This window comes from Protomyctophum parallelum (genome assembly GCF_964188405.1).
Source record: "Protomyctophum parallelum genome assembly, chromosome: 14".
In the NCBI taxonomy this organism is placed as follows: domain Eukaryota; kingdom Metazoa; phylum Chordata; class Actinopteri; order Myctophiformes; family Myctophidae; genus Protomyctophum; species Protomyctophum parallelum.
Window position 1 is genome coordinate 49,780,808 of NC_139709.1, and position 9,879 is coordinate 49,790,686.

The window sequence follows — 9,879 nt, forward strand, 5'->3', positions numbered from 1 at the left end:
CGTCGGCCAGATTCCCGAAAGCGCTTGCCCTCGCGGCATTCTGCCGCGTGGAAGAGACGCCTGCCGCTCGCGGCTTTTGGCATCTTGGTGACGCTAAAGTGTGCCTGCGGGCTCTCTCTCTCTCTCTCTCTCTCTCTCTCTCTCTCTCTCTCTCTCTCTCTCCTTTCTTATAGATTTTCATCAGCAGTTAAGCAAATTACAAGTTGCTTAACTGCAGATGTTCATCAATCACCGCTATGTACCTCCATGCCTCTACTGATTGCTGACCATCCAAATAGTAGTAGATTTTTACTAACCTCCACTGGATCAAATGCTGCTGCTAATTATTAATTGTCGTTATACATTGATAACTGCTGCAGATTGAAACGAGCCCTGAAAACCAGGCGTTTCGTTTTCAATTTAGACACAATTTTGTATGATACCGTTACGTACGGTTGTTATACTATGATTTCTTTAAAGTCGAACAAATAATAATAGGAAAGTTATAGAGCATATCGTTGCTGTCCGGAAGTAACCACCTAACTCCATTTAATCAGTGCTATCGAACACCCTTTATGTCTGTGTGTTGGTTAAAAACATATTGAACCAATGGAAAGTATTTAAAAAAACACTTCCACAAAAACCTCCTAACTCCACTTGAGCTCGATGTTTTTTTTATTAAATTTTTTTGTTTCGTGAAATAATGGCCATTTTGGAGTTAGATCTATTAACTTGCGTCTACCGTGTGTGTCTGTGTCTGTGTGTGTGTGTGTGTGCGTCAGCGTGAGGGTGCGTTCGGTGACGACGACTCAGCAGATGGAGAGAATGGGCGGGGCTTTGAGGAGTATGAATGGGCGGGGCAGAAGAGGATCCGAGCCACGGCCCTGCTGGAGGGAGGCTTCAGAGGTACGTACACACACACGTACACACACACACGCACACACACACACACACAGCACACACACACACACACACACACACACAACACACACACTCTCCATAACCACGACTGATTTCAGTCATTTGGTTTCCATTCCATTCTGTCTCGCCTGAAAATATCTAATACCGATTTTCGGTTATTAGTTATTTTAAGATTACGCTATTTGAACTGGTCAGCATAGCAATAGAATACATGTTCAGAAGCATCTTCCGTTAAACCGTCACCCCCCAATGGTCTCGGGTATTTCATCAGAGCACAGGTTAAAGCCTCAATCTGCGTTCTTCACCTTGTTTGCTGTATGTTGGAACGGCAGGAACAATATTAGCCAAAACATCATGACTTTACATTTTGCACTGTTGCACAGTTTAGGAAACACATTGCTAGTGTGAGGGTTCCTTTCAAGCTGGTTACAAATTGCATTGATTAAGACTTGGCCTGACAATGTTCAGTCGTCATGACTTTAATCCATCCCTGCACACAACATAGACAAGAGGTCTATGTAGTCACACAAACATAATGAAGTGGTTAAACACAGCATCAAGTAGACTCGCACTAAACACTCACAAATAGGGGGTGCAACAGTTAATCAAAATTGTATCCCTTACAGGGCTCGACGCTTAGCATTTTTCCAAGTAGCACGTGTGCGCCTAAGTTGAAAAATCTAGTAGCACACAAATTATTTTAGGAGCACGATGAAAAATGATGTATTTTTAAGGGGCGCTATAGCCCCTCCTATATACAGCCTTTGTCCCCACACATCTCAAAATGAGCCATTGACAATCAACAGAGAAATTACGTCAAAATTCTGCTAAATATGACATAAATTAAACGCCATTGACATTGAAGGGAAAATGTATGTCATATGTAAACGAGCAAATCAGCTAACCAATCACAGGCTCTGTTCCATACCTCTAATACGACACATTAGAGCTATGGACCAGAGCTATATAGATAATATGTTGCTCATGGATGGATAGACAGGCTATCCGTTTTTATCCTGCTGTTCTGTCATGTTAGTGTGACATTCAGACAGTGCAGAGGCTGCTCGATGGTGAATTAGTATTGTAACATTCTCCTTGGCTTTGACTGACTGACTGATATTAATACGGTAATCCAGCCAGTTCGGTCATTCGCATTATCATTTATGCTGGGTACACGCTTTTGTAAGCAAACGCTAAGTGTGGTAAGAATGGTCAAATCCTGTAGTCGCACCTGTGCTACAAATTTAATTTTACAACTCGCACGGTGATATTTTTAGTCGCAAATGCGAGTACCTAGACGCACTGTCGAGCCCTGATCCCTTATACAAAAGAATGTATTTTAATCTAATCAAACTATTTTGGGTCGCATCGTTCACTTTGACTCATCTCGTTCTCGCCATCTACCTAATTTTAACCACACAAGAAATCGGCTATTGTCGGAAATGTGTGCAGATCTTTGAATATATCCATTTTTGACGGGCGCCGGACCCTCCTATGGCCAGCTTTGAGTGTTTGTGTAAACACAAACATTGAAGAACGAGAATGAGGTCATGTTTGATGATTAGAGTGCCCCTCACTTCGCACAGGTGTGATTTTCTTTCTTCATTTGTAACTCAAATCTTTGCTTCTGGAGGTCCCTAGCACAACATATTTTTGAGACGGGGAGAGAGGAAAACATTTCCTCCATGTCCTCCATGTCATACAGCGGGTAGTCGTGTTAGTTTTCTGAGGGTGTCCAGGGTGCTGTAATGGCGGTACTGGTCCTCCAGGTCCTCTGGGTTAGACAGGGGGGGTCAGACTGACTCGGCAACGGCACGGCCCTCTTAGCCAGGGGAAGGAAAACACATTTAGCTGGGCCATTGACCTGGTGGTCTGCACCGCGCTGGGTGGGTGGATGGATGGGGGTTGGTGACTCGTGTGTGCGTGTGCGGCCGTACGCCCATGCACGCGCACATCGGTCCTGGAATGCAATTATAGGGCTGGACCCGTGAGCTTGTCGCTAGGGAGCAGGGACGCTGCTCTCTGACACACGGGCACGTGTCGTACACGCACAGTCGCACACATGCACATACTGTACGTGCGCATCCATGCACACGCACACACAACGTCCCTACAATGTTCCATTCTCACTTTCGGTTTCTTTTGCTTTCTCCTGAAGTGCGCTATGTTGTGTTTAGGCACTCAAAAGTGCAAGGACACAGGTAGAGGTGTTGGGTTGTGTAGTTTACCTTGCCACGATTTAACTCCAAATATGGTCAAGATATATTCAATAGTTGCTCTGTTGATTAGAAACTTAAAAATAGTCTCCTCACTGACCCAGGGGGGCAGTCAGACAGATATTTTGTGAAGCCACAAGGAAATCGGGATTTCCTGAAAGTTCATATAATGGCCTGTTGTGGCGCTGTCATTGGGCCCAAAAAAACCCATAGAAGTCCATGTATTTGGGCCCAACTTCACCTAGACTGTATTACCTTAATAAACATGGTCATGAATACTTTCTGCTTCCAGTCACTAGTTTAAAGTCTCAATTCTAATGTCATAATATTCTTATTGGAAAATTATGGTCCCATTTATTAAAAGAATTACCATAAAGTCGCGCATGTTCTGAGGGGCGTGGCTACCGTTACAGTCTATGATCGGGATTCCCCACCCACTCGAGTCAATAAAAACCAACTAAGAAGAAGGGGGGAAGTCCCGCCTCGTTGTCTGGGCCAGCCAATGGGCCAGCTGGGCCCAAACGGATCTAGAAAGATGGCGATTTACAATTCAAGGACTGACAGGCTTCATTTTACGTTCATGTTAGACCCGGGGAGAATGTGGTAGAGAGTGTGTGTGTGTGTGTGTGTGTGTGTGTGTGTGTGTGTGTGTGTGTGTGTGTGTGTGTGTGTGTGTGTGTGTGTGTGTGTGTGTGTGTGTGTGTGTGTGTGTGTGTGTGTGTGTGTGTGTGTGTGTGTGTGTGTGTGTGTGTGTGTGTGTGTGTGTGTGTGTGTGTGTGTGTGCGCGCGTCAAAGAGAGAGAGAGAGATGGCCCCTCTAAGGTGTGCTCAGAAGGACCTAAAGAGTTCTTCTCTTCTCTAAGAGGCTCTTTTCAACTCTCTGGGCTCCTCTCCTTTCATCTGTCCCACCTCTCCTCTCCCAGTTCGATCTGTTAAACACACACACATAAAGAGACTCACCTGCTCCCATGTCTCTCTCTCTCTGTCACCCGCTGAAAGTCAGAGAGAGACAGATCGATGGTGAAATCTCACCCTGGTAAAGAGCAGAATGTCTTCCTCTCCGTCTCATCCCTCGTTCCTGGGCATCTAATGAGAAGACGGAACCCTTCTGCCATACTCTGATAGGGAGCTCACACACACACACACACACACACACACACACACACTACAGAGGCATTGCACTGGCACACATACACGCACACACAGACACACAAGCACGCACGTTTGTATTATTATACTTGTAAGGACTTAATGATGTCTACAACGTGTGCGTGACATAGCTAGCTAGGTTAGCTAAGAGCTATGGATGAAATGGGGAAAAGTCTTAATCCCAACACCTATATCTAACCTCTAAATGTTTAATGCTGCTAACACTAAGTGTCACTAACCAACCCGGAAACGGTTCCTAATTCTAAATGAACTCTAAACTACAACTAAAAAAATGAAATAAAATGAAAGTGTCAGGACTAAGAAAAGGGTCCTCGCACAATGTCTATTCTACACTTATAGACTTGATTCCGCATGTATAGTATTAGTAATAGAAGCACACATGTACAGTTGTACACACACACACACACACACACACACACACACACACAGCGGTACACTCAGAAGGCGGATTTGTCTGGAAAGCTCCTCAGTGGTTCAAACGGAGGCGGCTGGGCTGAAATCCACCAGGCCCTGGAGAGAAGAGGGGGGGGGGGGGGGGGGGGGAGGGAGGGATTGTCAGATGCTTGAGGTGGGCCGATGGGGGATCTATCCCTCTGTGCCCACCATCCTTCTCCTTCCCTTTGAGACAGCCGGGAATAAAGGCAGAGAGTGGGACCAGGCAACCTTTCAATGGGGGGTGTGCTGGGGTCAGGCTGGCTGGCTGGGGAGAGATCGAACAAGCTCGGTTTGTGATTCAACTCTGTGTGTGTGTGTGTGTGTGTGCATGTGTGTGTGTGTGTGTGCGCACACACGTGCGTGCGTGTTTGAGCAGAGGGGAGAGCTGCGTGTATCTCAGGCACTTTGAAGGCCTTGAGAGCAGCAACTGAGCCCCAAACTGAGAACACACTCTGTCTGCCTTTCCATGGCTTTTGGTGGTTCTGTCTGTCTATAGTGTCTAAAGTGTAAATGATCAGCCGTATTTTAATGTGTATGTGTGCATTTCACTAGAGTTTGTGACGGTATTATGGCCTCTGTCGGGTGGAAACCTCATGTCCGAAACTGTTGAAATTGAAAACGCAAAAAAGCATCAGATCTACAAGCTCAAAAGGCATCGCTTCCAGATGCGTTTCGATCTTGCATATCTTTACTTTTGATGCTTTTGTTTAACGCTGTCGTAGGATCCAAGTTAGGGAATTAATTTACAAGTTTGAATATGGAGATCGTTTCTGGCCGACTCCCATCTCTACGTCGTGAGCGCAACTACACGAGTGAGTGATCTGCCCAGCCTGCCTGCCTGCGCTGAGCTGATGTGACAGACAGAGACAGAGACAGATTGTCACACTGATGGACAGATCTCTGGCGGTGATAACAGGACGGGGATAAATGGGCAGAGAGCTTCAGAGAGGCACCGAGAGGGATTATGGCTGGTTAAGATGGCCCAGGGGGATAGGAAATCTCCTCCTTTGTAAACAGCACTTCAAACATGTCCCTGTCGCGTCTTTGTCTCCCCCCCTCCCTCCCCCCGTTTCTCCATCTCTCGTTCTCAGTCCGTCTCTCTGCCTGGTTCTCCCCTCTCTCTCTCTCTCTCTCTCTCTCTCTCTGAACTGTGAGCGACAGAACGCTAGTACAGTGACCTGTGACCCTCCTCCCTGTCCCCACCCCCTCCTCCCCCCTCGTGCACGCCGATAATTGCTACGGCAACGGGCGCACGGGCGAGGTCAGCCTATTGGTTCGATCCCATCCATGCCTGCTCCCCCCGACAGCTTCCCTTTGATCCTGCCCTCCCGCTGTTCGACGGTGACGGAGCAGCAGTCGGCGCCGAGAAAACATGTCAACGCCGCGCGGAAACACGTGTAGCGAGCTGGCAATGTCGAGAGTCAAGACACGCTTGAAGAGGGGGTTATGGTAATGAGAGATGCAAGCGCCGCGATGCCATTCAGGAGTTTGGCCGCTCGCGTGCCCCGAGCGCGTCGCTGGTACACGAGTCAAGAGATTATATTCATGTAGGAAGAAAATTGGAGAACGGAGGTCGAGAGTGTTTCTCCACTTAACCCATTCTGAACGGGCACCCATTTTGGTGTCGGCATCATGTTATGCTTTAGCTATTGAAAAATAGCAGATCTACAAGCTCATATCGCGCCACCGAGTGGCGCGCTACGAGCTTGTAGGTCTGCTATTTTTGAAAAATCGAAGAACGACTGACATTTTTTTAATCTGATCTCGGGTCAGAATGGGTTAGTCAGACCAGTGTGTGTCCAGTGGAAACCTCCGTATGAATCTGATCTCAGGTCAGAATGGGTTAAAGCCTGTACTTAGATGACAGAGGGTCCTCCAGGGCTCCATGCTAGGTCCACACTGACTTGGCTTTCCGTCGACACCAACTGTCTTTGCCGAAAACGGCCCATCTATGGCTATTCTCTGCGATTGTTTGTGCCAGAGGAAAAAGTACAATGGAACATTATGTTAGCAGAGTTACAGCATAAAACAGCCCCAGCGTAAAACTGCAGACCCGCACTGTAATGGCACCCCGACGAGGGAAATGAATACATTGCTTCGCACAGCTCCTTCTCCCCTCAAAGTGAGGCTCTTCATTTAACCCATTCTGACCTGAGATCAGATTCATACGAGGTTTCCACTGGACACACACTGGTCTGATTAACCCATTCTGACCTGAGATCAGATTCTAAAAAATGTCAGTCGTTCTTCGATTTTTCAAAAATAGCAGACCTACAAGCTCGTATCGCGCCACTCGTTGGCGTGATATGAGCTTGTAGATCTGCTATTTTTCAATAGCTAAAGCATAACATGATGCTGACACCAAAATGGGTGCCCGGTCAGAATGGGTTAAAACACGCCCAAATCATTATAATACACACGCCCATCACAGGTGGCGCTCGGTGTTCAATCAAGTATCCATCAATAATTCAATCAAAGCATCAAACGGCATAAATAAACAATATTATACAAAATGGAAATAAAGATGATGAAATGAAATTAAGAGCATAACTCAAAAGAATAAAATAAAAGTAATATGCTAAGGGCGAGAACGGGAGTGAAGAAGGAAGGAAAGGCGTATGAAAGAGGGGGGGAACTAGTGTAAAGGAGCGGCGAGGAGGAAGAGGGGAGTGTGCATCAGCGTGCATAATGTGAGTGAAAGGCAGTTATAGTGAGGCTGACCTTTCCATGGCCAGATTAGATTGGCCTGCCAAGACTGCTTAGAGGGACAGATAGTAGCACTGGGAGTGTGCACGGCTCACACACTCACACGCACGCACGCACACGCACGCACGTTAGCCAAGAACACACCACCACCACATATATTACTGCCTACACATGACGGGCAAAGTGAAGACCGTTGCGATGACCCGATCACAGCCATGTATGGTATAGCGTGCACCACCTGAACCCGCCCGGGTTATGTGCAAGGTGTGCGCGAGTTAAGCCGCACTTATTTGTCCATGAAGGAAATGTCAGTGGTCTTGAGTTGGAATGGTTTAGGGCTGTTTAAACGGGTCTTCTCTGGGTGTTTGTACTCGCTTGCGAAGTCCCGTTTCACAACAAAGGGCTGTGAGGACAAGTTACCGTACCTACCGTTAAGTAAGGTTTACTTAACTTTTTTCCCCCCTTTCTAATAAATAAGACATGAAGCATTTATTCATCACTCATGGTAGCACATGTTTATACAAAGAATGGGTAAAATTCCAATATATCAAAATAGATATACCTACTCAATCCTTGCCAAACATATTTGCTAATGATCGTATTCCGCAAACAACAAATGGGAAACCTTTTTGTCAACATTGTTCTGATATTCAAATGTCAATCTTCTCACAAGCCATGTGAATGAAATGAAATGCATGGAAGTAAGAGAACGATTTTTCTCATTCTCTCAATTCCCTTAATCCCTAAAGCCAGAACTAGTACATCTTAAAACTAGATGTGTAGCCAGCCTCCTCCACCCTTCTCTCTCTCCACCCAACACAACTCATCTGACTCCCAGTGGTCTAACCGAGACCCCCACCCACCAGCCCCTTCTCTCCCTGACCACCGAGCCACAGCATCCACAGCTTGATCAATTGATTAGATTAACAATGATTCCTCTCTCTCTCTCGCTCGCTCGTTCTCCCTCACATTAGTGGTCAGGAGTCATCCGTCTACCCCGTTCGGCCATCCATTTTGGTCACTCGTCCGCTTCAGATTGATGAAAAGGCCCTGTGTCGTTCGTCCACAACTTAACACCTGTGTCGCTCTGGCTCTCGCCTGGCTGGGCTGTCCCGGTGCATTCTGGGAAAGACGGCGTCTCTCGTGGGCCTCTTAATTGGGATTTTTTCGCGTGCGTCGTGCATTTCCACTTGACTAAACGATCAACGTCCACAAACAATGAGCTGACCATACAGTTAAGCGTGATTACTACTTACTTGTGTGCCGTTAAAATGGAAGGTCTACAAGCTCACGATGTTGTTGTACTGTGACATGTCATGAGCTTGTAGATCTGCTATTTTTGGTGTGCGACACTGGCACGCAACCAAGTACAAATCCAGGCTTTAGCCTCATGTTCATCCTAACAGAGTGAACCCTGTTTTACTGTATGTCCACATGTGAGGACAGGACATAATTTTTACGTACTGTATCAGTACCTATGCCTTCTGAGTGTATGCATTACGTTGTACCCCGAGAAGTTCCAAGTCAGATTTACGCAGCGTGGCGGCCATTGTTCCCATATGTTCCCCCTCGGCCACCGGGACCAAATAAAAGTTAAAAGGTCCTTTTTATTTGAACAATAAAAACCATGGGCCAGTTGTAAAAGTGCTCGGCATCGCTGCCGCGTTTTATACCCCTCCCTTTTTCACGACAGCTTTTAGTCCATCAGTGGTTACTAGTCTCTCTGTTCCTTCCTCGACGTCTCTCTCTCTCTCCTCCTCCTTTCTTCTCCGGTGGGTTGAGGGACGAATTACGGAGAGTTTTAGAGATGGGGTTATTTTTAAACGTTGAGTAGAAAAAGGTCCCAATTTTGGCGAATTGACACAAGAACGTCAACGCGGTGAGAGCTGCTGCCGTTAGAAGTCTAGTCCGCAAACCAGTAGAGTGCCTGAATAAGATGTCTAGCGACTGAGGCTAGGCCTGTGTCAGAGAAACACACACACACAGTCACACACACATACGTCCAGACAGACCACTCTAGTCCAGTGGAGGGCATGTAGGAATTGGGGCAGGTGTAAATAAGATGGCTGTCGGACCTGTCACTGGTTCACACGTGTGCACGCACTCGCGCACACACACAGACACTGTCTTGCAGTTGGATAGACAGCCCAGCCACATACACATGTGCCTTGGAGACAGGACGCAAGTGACAGATGGACACGCGCACAGCCACATGTCTTAAGTGACAGATGGACAGACAGCCTCACACGCGTACAGAAAAGGGGAGAGAGGCAACAATCACGCGCACACACACACAGCTGCCTGTGCAATTAAGTACAGCTGAAACAAAAGAGTCAGGCTTTATCCTGACAGTTTTCTGAAAAACTTCAGTGGTGCTCAAACCTTTTCATGTCAAGGACCTCCAGAATTATCTGTATTTGGCCGTGGACCTGAAAATATCTTGTTCCAGGGAC

The 9,879-nt window shown here is 46.8% G+C and overlaps 1 pseudogene across 1 annotated transcript in view; it reads left to right on the forward strand.

Moving 5' to 3' along the window:
• The window catches only part of LOC310871375 (E3 ubiquitin-protein ligase RNF220-like), a 58,196-nt pseudogene that overhangs the window by 33,426 nt on the left and 14,891 nt on the right, over window positions 1-9,879 (forward strand). The window contains exon 8 of the transcript XR_014571088.1: window positions 762-885. The product of XR_014571088.1 is annotated as an E3 ubiquitin-protein ligase RNF220-like (transcript). The remainder of the gene's footprint in view (window positions 1-761; window positions 886-9,879) is intronic.